The following is a 13,377-nucleotide window of genomic DNA, read 5'->3' on the forward strand; positions in this document are numbered from 1 at the left end:
GAGAAACAAAACGAGTTTAAATTTAAGCCAGCGCGTGCAAAGAGCTTAACAATGTTTCCGTGAAATCCTCTTGTCCTCTCTTCTCTTCTATTTTGTTTGTTATCATTTTCATAACTTTTATCTTATAAAAATTATAATTAAAATAATAAAATTATGCCGCATCAATTATTATGTTAATTTTTGTGTTGATAAAAAATTAAGTTGGTTTTAAATAAATTTTTTAAATGATTTAAAATTAATAAAACTTTTCAAAATAATTTAAATATTATAATTATTTTAATTAAATTATTTTTTGTATTTTTAAATTTTCAAATAAAAATTTTCCCAGTTAATTAAAGCCAATAAAATCCTAAAAAATTTTATTTTTAATTCAAAAATTTATATCTCAACTTTCTATAACTTTATAAAAATAAAATATAAAATAACCTCGGAGCTAAGAGCCCTCCAAACATATGTGCTGAAATTCTTGAGCTCTTCTGTTCGTTTACTACTTCTTACCCTTTAGACGTGATCCCTTCTTGGTCTGAGAATAGACGCACCGAAGACAGCAGAATCCTCCCCGTTATAGTTATCTGTACCAGTATAGTATCATATTAATATATTCCGGAGAGAGTAGAGAGTTTATACAGAAAAAATAGGGTTTAATATTAGAGAAGACAAAGAAGAGGACGCATGCGCGACTACCTTGACTCCCTTGCCTTTAATAATATCAAAAGCAACCCCTCAGTAGCAAATAGTTGCTCTCTGTATCCACAAGACCCACTGGGCAGCTTACACGCCGCAGTCCTCTTATCGCAACGAAACACCTCTTATTACTGTAAGTTATTGCTTACTATTATTACCCAGTTTTTTACTGCCTTAGCTGCCGTTTTTGCTTGCCTGGATTTTTTTAAACAATCACGTGTTTTTTTTTTTTTTTTTTTTTTTTAATTAAGACCTTAATTATTGTGATTTATTACAATAATTAGGCAGCATGATTATTTGTTTTTATTTATTTATTTATACGCTAATTATTGTTGTTATTCATGTAATTATTTAGGGATAAATGGTTTATTGCTCGAGAGTGACTCGCTGTTTTTCAAGCCGGTTAATATATGTGGGTTTTGTTTTTAATGGGCTTACTAATATAAGTTCCTGCCTCGGTAATTTGTTGATTGTTAAATGGGTTTTTTATTGGGTTTAAAAGTTTGTGGGAAGTGTGTGGAATTTTTTAAATGGTTTTTAGTTTTGAAAATTTACTCAAGAATTTTTTAAATTAATCATTTTAAATAATTTAACTGTCTTAAAAAAGGCGGAAAAATTTTTTATTCAAAGAAAATTTATTGCCAAAAAATAATTAATTGGTTTAAAGAATTTTTTTCAACTTGAATTCTCAAAAATTATTTTTTTAAATCGAATTTATTTTTTGTTGTATTTTATAAAATTATCTTGTATAAAAAAATTAATTTTGAACCAAAAAAAAAATTATTTTAATAAATTTAATGTTTAAAAGTTTTATAAAATATTTTATTTCTGTTTGAAATTTTTTTATCAAGTCAATTAATTTTATTCAAAGTGAAGTAATTTTTTATTTAATATATTAATTTCTTTTTTACTAATACAAAAATCAAATAAAACATCCCCTAGAGGAAAGAAAAATATTTTTTATAAGCATCCAAGCAAATTGAAATACAGGGAAAAAACTACCCTCCAGAAAAATTATACAAAAATTTCTCTCTGCTCACTTCGAAATAATTTTGACACGGAATTAATTTTATAAAAAATTAATATTTTTACTTGAAATTGAAAAAATACAAGAGTAAAATATTAATAAATTAATTTATTGCAGATAATAAAAGTGAAAAATGAAAAACTTACTTATAAAACATCTATTAATAAAAATTTTCAATATACTTTTGAATATAACATATATAATATAATATATATGTATATAGAAACAGTATTGTATTGATATAGTATGACCCTGTTAGCGAAGCCGATGAATCAGAACAAGCTGGAGAATTTTCCTTCAAAGCTTGACAAGAGCAACAAAAGATCTTAACAAAAAAGTATTAATTAAAAAGTTTTTTATTCAAACTCCGGAAATTTAAAAACACTAACTGGACTCAATATTAGAATCGTTTCTAAAATAGTATAGTCTAGCGGATATTAAAATAAATGAAAATCAAGACAGGGGTGGATGAAATTTTCTAAAAAAATGAATTAGGGAGACAAGCAAAGGATGATTGCGATGTAAAAAACGTCGATGGAAAAATAATTTGCACGCTCTAAAAAGCCGCTCACCGTTCAGCGATCGACATACTTATAGTCTTTCCTTCTATCCGATCCGTCATGGTATAATCATTATCGTCTTTTTTTTACACAAGAGAATATTTTAAATCTATCGGGCGTTTAATTTACCTGCAAATTATAAATGCCTACGAATAATTCATTACTGAAAAACGTTTTATATTTATATTCACGATCTCATTGTTGTTTTAATTCTCTTTTTATATATATTTTAATCGTCTCATTATTTTCCGCGGCATTATTATTATTATTATTATTAAATTAAAATTTAACTAATATAATAAAAACTAGTTTTATTATTTTTTTTTAATTAAAACGAGCAACCTTGCAGTCACTATGTGACTGCAGTAACTTGTAAACTATAAATAACTAAAATTTTGCTTCATTAAATAATGATATAAGCTCATCCCAATGTTACACATCAAAAGCTTTCATTTGAATACCCACATACATTTTTGATATATTTTTTATATATACCTATATATAATACATATTTTGAAAATATAAGCTCATTCTGATGTTATACTCATCAAGAGCTTTCATTTGAGTACCCATTTGCATTTTTGATATATTTTTAATATTTATATATATATATATATATATATATATATATATATATATATACATATATATATATATATATATATATATATATATATATATATATATAATATATATAAATATACGAAAAATTGATGTGGGTACTCAAATGAAAGGTCTTTATGAGTGTACCATCGGGATGAGCTTATATCTTTAAAAATGTCAATATTTCACAAGGTTATTTCTTAATTATGTTAAATTGCACTGTACTTTCTTAACTATTGACGTTGTTAAAGATATAAGCTCATCCCTATGTTACACTTATCAAAAGCTGTCATTTGAGTACCTACATGTATTTTTGATATATTTTTCATATATACATATGTATAATATATATTTTGAAGATATAAGCTCATTCCGATGTTACATTCATTAAGAGCTTTTATTTGAGTATCCACTTGCATTTTTGATATATTTTTCATAGATACATATATATAATATATAATATATATAAATATATGTAAATATATGAAAAATTGATGTGGGTACTCAAATGAAAGGTCTTGATGAGTGTAACATCGGGATGAGCTTATATTTTAAAAAATGTCAATAGTTCACAAGATACAAGGTCGTTTCTTAATTATGGTAAATTTCACTGTACTTTATGAACTATTGACGTTTTTAAAGATATAAGCTCATTTCGATGTTACACTCATCAAGAGCTTTCATTTAAGTACCCATATGCATTTTTGATATATTTTTCATATATATAATATCTATAAATATATGAAAAATTGATGTAGGTATTTAAATGAAAGGTCTTGATGAGTGTATCATCGGGATAAGCTTATATCTTTAAAAATGTCAATAGTTCACAAGATACAAGGTCATTTCTTAATTATGTACCAAATTTAAGCATAAAAACTCATTTTATCATATAACTACACTAGCCACAAAATTTTGCTTATTTTCTTAATAACATAGATTTAAAAAATTATTTTTTTTTCAAAGCAAAGTTATTTGAAAGTAATTAAAAATATAAGTACTTTTCAAATATAATTTTATTTTATTTAACATAAAGTTTAGAATTATCTCTTTTAAATTATAACAAATTCAGAAAAAAAAAAAAATTTTTTTTTTTCAACATTGGTGTCGAAATATACTCGGCCATTTTTACGGCATTTGATTTCTATTTTTAGACTTAATTTTAAAAAAGAAAAATTTGTTTTTTACCAATTGTGACTTTGTAAAAATAGATTTTATTAATTTTTATAATGAGGAGGAGGATGGTTTTACTTGTATCACTGTAGAGTGTTTTACAAGGGAGGGTGGGGAATTATTGTCTCTCCACTTTTTTTTTTTTTCTCCGCAATATTATCATCAATCCCGTTATTATAACTCTCAACCACTTTTTCGTTCCCACCCCCCTGCATGTCGGGATTTTTTCTTTCATACCCGACACACATGTGCTGCGACTGTGGCCGACTTACGCGTTATAATCAGTACCTACATTTGCATTACGGTCTTAAATAGTATGGAGGGTACTTCTATATTGACATTTTACCTCCATAACTATCTGGGAAAACCACAGAAAACGCGACCGGTACAGAGGCTGGCAATGAAACGCACATATTTTTAGTTTATAATCATTGAAAAAGATTGGTGCGCGCCGGAATCGAACCCTGGTCCCACTCGCTCGAAATGCAGGTACCGAGCCGATTAGGCTATTGCCAACCTTTCTAATTTTTATAATGATAAAAATTATAAGGGTTTAAATTTCATATTTTTTTTTCTAAAAAAATTTTTTTTAACAAACTAAACCTTGTAGTTTTTTATAAAAATGATTTATAAATTTAGAAACTAAATGTAAAGTTTTTATTTTTGCATAAATTAAAGGTTCATCCCTCAAATGACGGCAATAATAAAAATTTAACGGTAATGTGATAAAAAATAATGGAAAAAAGGGAATAAATTCCTCGTATAAGATAAAAAATAAGTATTACGCATAAACAAATGAATAAAAAGAAGGTAATAAAACAAAAACGCGAATAGAAGATAAAGAGCGATAATACGGGAGTAAAAGTTCCTGTTATCACTTAAGTGATATTAAATAACAGGACTTACGATCTATATGGGCAATAAAGTTGTATTTTCTTGCAAACGGGAGCTAAAAAAAATAAGGGAATAAAAATAAAGGACTAAGAGAGTCGAGTCGGGGATTTTGATCAGAGTTACAAGACGTCGAACACGAGAAATCAATCGAATATTTATTTATGAGTAAGTATTTGGCACCTTAACTCAGATATTGAGTGGCTGACGACCACGGGGGGTAAAAACCGTTTTATCGCAACAGGTGGCAGAATCTGGTGTACTGTGCCCCTGCTCTCCCTCGGCTCGCTGCCGCAAACGCGGCTTTACTTTCTATCACGTCACCCGCAACCCCTTTATTCCCCTCGTCGTATGCAACTGCCGGCTCCTGTTAAGGAACCGCCTAATTGTTCTCGTCTAGGTGTTTCTCTTCTATCTTTCCTGGTGAGCTTTTTAATGAACTTGAATTTTATGATTATTTTTATTTTAGTGTCTACTTAAAAAATTTTGGTTTTAATAATATTAAAGTAATTGAAAAATATTTCAAACAATTTATCTCAAGCTTAACTTTGTAAATACTAATTATCTATCTCTAGATACATAATTAAGAAATGACCTTTTGTATCTTGTGAACTATTGACATTTTTAAAGGTATAAGCTCATCCCGATGGTACACTCATCAAGACCTTTCATTTGAGTACCCACATCAATTTTTCATATATTTATATATATTATGTATATGTATATATGAAAAATATATCAAAAATGCATGTGGGTACTTAAATGAAAGCTCTTGATGAGTGTAACAACGAAATGAGCTTATATCTTTAAAAATGTCAATAGTTAAGAAAGTATAGTGCAATTTAACATAATTAAGAAACGACCTTGTATCTTGTGAACTATTGACATTTTTAAAGATATAAGCTCATCTCGGCATAACATTCATCGAGACCTTTCATTTGAGTACCCACATCAATTTTTTATATATTTATATATATTATATATATGTATATATGGAAAATATATCAAAAATGCATGTGGGTACTCAAATGAAAGCTTTTGATGAGTGTAACATCGAGGTGAGCTTATATCTTTAATATATATATATCATATATAGGTATATATATATATATATATATATATGAAAAATATATAAAAATTGATGTGGGTACTCAAATGAAAGCTCTTGATGAATGTTATGCCGGGATGAGTTTATATCTTTATAAATGTCAATATTTAAGAAAGTACAGTGCAATTTAACGAAACTCATTATTTAATAAAGCAAAATATTATTTATTTATAGTTGTCACAGCAGTCACATAGTGACTGCAAGGTTGCTAGTAAATTTTTATAAAGATTATTTTGTTTTAAAGTCTTGTTGATAAATTTTGAGGTAAAAAGTTAATAATAATAAATTATTACTTTAATTAAATTTTATATGGCAATTATTAGAATTTTTTAAGAAATCTTCAAAAAATACTCATTAAAAATTAAAAAATTATTGCTTTAATTTAATGAGTAAATAAATTGATTCTAATTAAATAAAAAAATTAATTAAAAATTGTAATAAATTCTTCTACAAGTTTGTTTTTAAACGAAAATAACTACCAAATTTTTTTACAGCATAATCAGATAAAGAAATTAAAAAATAAAAGTTATAATATAAAATATTATTCCGTAATTCAAGCTTTCAGTGAGTTGAATCCGATGATTTGTCGTAACTCAAAGCTAGGGGCTGAATAAAGTGAGAAGTATTTTAGAGTTTTCGGGCTCAGAAGTTGCCTTAACGTCCCCGATGATTAATCTTGTGATTGAAATAAAAGTTTAGGGACTGAGTTTCTTTTCCCACCTACAAAATTTATTATACATTACACGATATATTAACATTAGCCTGACATTATATATATACATTCAGATTTATTGTTATATTTGTGAATAAACACTCGGCGTTATCTCTTCCGCCATTAGGCAAATTCACTATTCTCCACTCGTAAAACCGGGTGTAACTTCTCTAGCTAGTTGTTGTTAAAAACTTTCTAACTCCTTTCAGCTCCGTTACTTTCCAGCGATTAACAGGCCTTTTTATTAGCGCGATTAAAGTTATAGGGAAGTTACTTCGTTTTTTTAGTGATCGCTAGGGCAACACCCAATTGAGGGACACTTGAGGGTTGTTAAATTATAAATATTGCTAAATAAAAATCGTATTGATTATTTTTTAAAGGATTATTAAGTAAAAAAAATTTTTCTATAAAATTTTGGGTTAAATTTTGGAGATTTGAAAAAATTATAAAACATTTTTTGTTGGAAAATTAATTTTCTACAAATAAGATCCATCAATTTTTCTCTATCTCTCTTTTTTAAGCCAAAATATCAATATAAATCATAAAAACAATGAAAACTAAAAAACTTCAAAATTAATATTTTAGAATAAATTTTGGAGGTATCAAAAAATCATAATAGACATTTTTGGTAAAAAATTTAACTTTTAATAAATGAAGAGTTGAGTTTCAAAAGGGTATCTTCTCATTTTTGATTAATCGAGACAAAAATCTAGTTATCTTCAATTATAAATATTTTTATTGTACATTTTTTAATTTAGCTATAAAGTGCTATCGGTTATGAAGCTACAATTTGATTTTTATTTAGAAATATTTATAATTCTAAAAGTAATTAATATTTAAAAGTTCAAAAAATTGCTCTTTTAAAATATGAAAAGAAAATTTTTTGAAAATCAGCTCCTCAAATAAGGTCCTCATCAATTTGTCCCTATCTCTTATTTTTAAGCCAGAATATCAATTTAAAGTTTAAAAAAAATTTTTGTTGAATTAAAAACTAATAAATTTTTCTATAAAATTTCAAAAGTTATATTTTTTGTTAAATTTTGGAGATAAAAAAAATCATACGATTCATTTTTATAGAAAATTTAATTTTCTACAAAAAAAGGTCCTTATCAATTTTTCTCTGTCAGTTTTAAGACAAAAAATCAATATAAATTTCTAAAAAATATTTATTAAATATAATTTATATATTAAATATATATTTATTTATTAAATTTAAAACTAATAAATTATTCTATAAAATTTCAAAATTGATACTTTTGGTTAAATTTTGGAGATATAAAAGAATCATGATACATTTTTTATAAAAAATTTTGATTATCTAGATAAAAGGTCCTTATCAATTTTGCTGTCATTTTTAAGCGAAAAAATCAATATAAATTTCTAAAATAATTTTTTATTGAAACTAAAACTAAAAAATTTCAAAAATCTAGCTTAAATTTTAAAGATTCGTAAAAATAAAATAGCCAAAAATATTTCCAAAAATTCAGAGCCTAAAATTTTTCCTCAAACGTGAAAGCTAAAAAAAAAATAATAAAATATGTCCCCGACAGTGACAATCAACCCTAATCTCATTCCATGTCTGAAAGCTCGTCCGCATAAATACGATCTGGAAATAAATATCATCTGACCTTCTGTTTTAGTCTGTCAGCTTTCATTAATCTTTTCCGGTCACGAATGCCCTCTAGTTTGCCGTAAATAGCCGAAAGCTCGCCAATATTTACTCCAAAAAACAAAAAAAGGCAACTCCCCGTCCTATTTACCATTTCCATCTTCTGCATCATTATTGATCACTGTTATTATTATTTATTTATTTATACATTTTCTATTTTCCTTTATGAGTAACGAGTAACAAGAGTGAAGGACTGCTCAAAGGGAAGGGAGGGAGGGGAGAGAATCACTCCAAAGAGAGAGGAGGGCTTAGATATTACTGTGACTCGGTTCGCGCTGACCCACTTCCACCCTGACCTAATTCTCTCCACAGTCCCAACGTGTTCTCTCTTCGTATAGTACCGCCGTCTGTGCAGTTCTGCTGATACTAACACAACCTACATTTTGTATAGTATGTGTGCTCGCTGCAACGCAGCCAACAGGTAGCAGCGACAGCGTATAAATAGATCACCATGCATCGGCAAAATCGTTAAGCTTCTAAACACACTTGATCGGCTTTAATAACTTTTATTAAACAACCTGTTTTGTCATTAGTTGTTTGCTGGTTAATATTTAATATTTGACAATAATAAACGGGCCATTTTGTCGGTATCAAAGGAAGCTATTAAAAGCGGAATCAATGTTTGAGGGAATATTCTTTTTTTTTAGAGAGAAAATTTAGAGCGAAGGATTTAAATGAGTAATTTTGGAGATCAAAGAGATAGAGATGATTTTGATTTGTTTCTAGTGAAAGGATTTTAAATTAACTACTAGTGAGTTTGATTAATGTTTGTGGGTCGCCTAGAGATTTTTTTTAAAAGATAATTTATACACATTCAATAATTTTTTTATAATTTACTAGTAACCTTGCAGTCACTATGTGAACTATAAATAAATGAGATTTTGCTTTATTAAATAATGAATTTTGTTAAATTGCACTGTATTTTCTTAAATGTTGACGTTTTTAAAGATATAAGCTCATTTTGATGTTACACTCATCAAGAGCTTTCATTTGAGTACCCACATGCATTTTTATATATTTTTCATATATACATATATATAATATTTATAAATATATGAAAAATTGATGTGGGTATTCAAATGAAAAGTCTCGATGAGTGTAACATCAGGATAAGCTTATATCTTGAAAAATGTCAATAGTTAACAAGATACAATGTCATTTCTTAATTATTGACATTTTTTAAGATATAAACTCATTTCGATGTTATACTCATCAAGAGCTTTCATTTGAGTACCCACATGCATTTTGATATATTTTTCATATATACATATATATATATAAATCTATAAAATATATGAAAAATTGATGTGGGTACTCAAATGAAAGGTCTCGATGAGTGTAATGTCGGGGTGAGCTTATATCCTTAAGAATGTCAATATTTCACAAGATACAAGGTCATTTCTTAATTATGTATCTAGAGATGGAGCATTTTCGAATTCAGCCTAAAAATCAACTTTTGAACTTAAAATCAACGAAAATCAAGAAATTAATTGATTTTTGACCTTTGTAGAGGCTTGAAAGATAAAATATGACTTAAAAAAAATATTTTTGTCATTTTTAAAGTTTCAAAAATTGCCTATTAAAATTTTTTTGAATTTCTAAGGATTACTTTGAGTTAAAATTAGCAAAATAGTCTGAAAAAAATAAAAATTGTGGATTTTTCTGACTAGAAAAAAATAAAATATTTAAAAACTTTGAAATATTTTTAAAATTATTGGAGAAACTAATTCAACTAGATACTTAATTTAATAAACTTGCTGATATTTATTAATCAGTATATTAATAACTTATCAGTACTAGTTTCCACCCCTTCTAGCCTCTCGCATCAGTCCATAAATCACCCCGGCGTTATTTCGAGATAACAAATAGTTTCACTAGTCTCTGCTCTGCTCTGACACGGTGCAAGTTGACGCGCTGAGGAAATTGTAAACCACTTGTGGGTGTCCTCCAACACATATGTCTAGTCATTTATGTATGTTTATATATAATACGCGATGTAACTGGAGGGTGAGAGAACGAAACGGTGAAATGTTGCCTCCAGCAAAATTTATTGATTTAAACATATAGAGAATGTGTATACTCGAGTAAACTCAATTACTCGATGGTTTCATATTTGTTTCGTGTAAATAAATAAACAAACGAAACACATATAATCTAATAAAATGATAAATCGAATGTCAGTTTATTTTTATCCAATTTATACATTCAATTCAATGGAATAAACTTTATGGTGAATTAATATCGAGCATTTAATTAATTGGAATTCTTTTGTTACTCCATTGTCCGAAAACTGTTTCAAAATTTTTTTCATCAATTAAATTGAATTGTTAAAATAATTATTTTTTTTTTATTATTTTTAAAATAAATGTCAATCATAATTTATGATATTTATTTCATTAGTGTTAAAATTTTTCATCAAAAAGAAAAATTAATTAATACAATATTTTTATTTTTTAAATTTTAAATTTAATTAAAATTTTTAAAATTAATGATATTATCTTTGCTTTTAACAGGAATTTTATAAATTCTATATTGAATAAAAATGTTTTGATTAATTTCCTTCAATTTTTATTAAAAGCTCAAATGATTTTATTTTTTAATCGTTGAAAAAAAAAAATAAAAATAAACAAATTCTAAAAGCTTTTTCTCAAATTAAAAATTTAAATAAATTCAATTCATTTTTTAAATAAAATATGACTATAAATAAATAAAATTTTGCTTTATTAAATAATGATATTTTTTAAATTGCACTGTAATTTCTTGACTATTGACATTTTTAAGGATATAAGCTCATCCCGATGTTACACTCATCAAGAGCTTTCATTTGAGTACCCACATGCATTCTTATATATATTTCATATATACATATATATCATATATATAAATATATGAAAAATTATTGTGGGTACTCGAATGAAAGGTCTTGATGAGTGTATCATCGGAATGAGCTTATATTTGCAAAAATGTCAATAGTTTCTAAAATACAAGGTAATTTCTTAATTATGTTAAATTACACTGTACTTACTTCAATATTGACGTTTTTAAAGATATGAGCTCATTCCGATGTTACACTGATCAAGAGCTTTCATTTGAGTACCCACATGCATTTTGATATATTTTTCATATATACATATATATAATATATATAAATATATAAAATATATGAAAAATTGATGTGGGTACTCAAACGAAATGTCTCGATGAGTGTAACATCGGGATGAGCTTATATCTTTAAAAATGTCAATAGTTCACAAGATACAAGGTAATTTCTTAATTATATTAAATTGCACTGTACTTACTTAGATATTGAAGTTTTTAAAGATATAAGCTCATCCCGATGTTACTCTCATCAATAGCTTTCATTTGAGTACCCACATGCATTTTTATATATATTTCATATATACATATATATAATATATATAAATATATGAAAAATTGATGTGGGTACTCAAATGAAAGCTCTCGATGAGTGTAACATCGGGATGAGCTTATATCTTAAAAAATATCAATAGTTCACAAAATTTTTCTTATTCTCTCAATAATATAGATTATTTTCTTATTTATTAATATTTTAAAAATAATAATGGGACGGTCAAATAGGGGGAGGGCGTGTATATGCAAAGTACTTTTAAAAAAATGTTACAAGCCTTAATAAAGAAAAGAAAAAACAATTATTCAATACTAAAATAGTAAATATTTAAAATTGACCCAAATTAAAACAGACAGTCTTACAAGTTAATAGCTACCTCTCAGCAATTTAGCGGACAGTACTTATAAGCCTGGGAAAAATCTCCTAAGAGACCCTGGGAAAAACTTGAGTGATGAGTTCGGCCCAGCGGCATATGGGCACGCGGCCAATCGATAGAGCAAACTGTTGATTCTGGCCAGGACATCGACTGTTGTCTGCTGACTCTTTAGCCGGTTCATTCTCTATTTAATATTTAATATTTAATATTCTTCATTTTATTCCCAATCTATCATTATTATTATTATTATTATTAGTTGTTTATTCGTATATTAAATTTGTTTTCAAATTCATAATAGCATGCTTGCCCTGGAACTCGCGTCGCCCTTTGAGGAATAATCGCGCGTCCGTGCATCCGTCGGGTGCAGAATATTTTTGCTCCAGTTTCATCCCGGCTGGAGATTCTTTTTCCGCGTTTTAATAGTTGATAAACCGCTTATCGATTCATGAATCCCATTATGTATTAACCGGCCACTTGGAGCGTTAAATTTTTTATCCACTCGCTGGCAAGAATTTATTAAATTTTACAAAAATTATTTTTTATTAATAATTGGAATTTTTAAATTGTCAGAATAAATTTTTATTTTTATTTTTTGGTTACTAATAATAGAAATAAATTTATTTTTTTGGTACTCGAATGACCTCTGGGAAATATTCTCGCGGTGAAAAATGTCATAAAGTTCAAAGTGTCGAGAACATGCTTGTAACTATAGAATTTTTTTTATTCGCTTAAAAAGTTTTATTAAGTACACATTTTACATCCATAAAAAAATTGTAATTCTTTTCATTAAAAAATTAAATTAAAATTATACAATTTTGATTTTTTTTTTACCAAAAAGTTTAATGTTTAATTTTTAAATAAATTTGGATAATAAATTAAGTTATAAATTATAAGAATTGCAACGTTTCGCTGATTTTTTAAATTAAGATATTTAAAATATTTTAAATATGGACGAGAACTTAAATATTTAACGTGTAAGTTAAAAAATTATTTTTTAATAAAGAAATAAAAATCAAGAGCCACAAATTTAATTTTTCATTAAATTGTTTGAATAATTTCTATGAAATTTAAAACAAAGTGTTAAAATTTTTGTTTAACTTTAATACCCTATTCAAATTCATAAATTTTTCTATTTCCGAGAACCACGTAACTCGTTACAAAATAAAAAGAGCATGTAATAACACGTGCCCGAAAAACTTGGTAT

The 13,377-nt window shown here is 26.6% G+C and overlaps 1 protein-coding gene across 6 annotated transcripts in view; it reads left to right on the top strand.

Moving 5' to 3' along the window:
* Positions 1–738: 738 nt before the first annotated feature.
* The window catches only part of LOC123262373, a 79,503-nt gene continuing 66,864 nt past the window's right edge, over positions 739–13,377 (top strand). For all 6 annotated transcript variants that reach the window (XM_044724538.1, XM_044724540.1, XM_044724539.1 and 3 more), the window contains exon 1: positions 739–817. The gene's annotated coding sequence lies outside the window, so the exon portion shown is untranslated. The remainder of the gene's footprint in view (positions 818–13,377) is intronic.

Source organism: Cotesia glomerata, linkage group LG4, assembly GCF_020080835.1.
Source record: "Cotesia glomerata isolate CgM1 linkage group LG4, MPM_Cglom_v2.3, whole genome shotgun sequence".
In the NCBI taxonomy this organism is placed as follows: Eukaryota; Metazoa; Arthropoda; class Insecta; order Hymenoptera; family Braconidae; genus Cotesia; species Cotesia glomerata.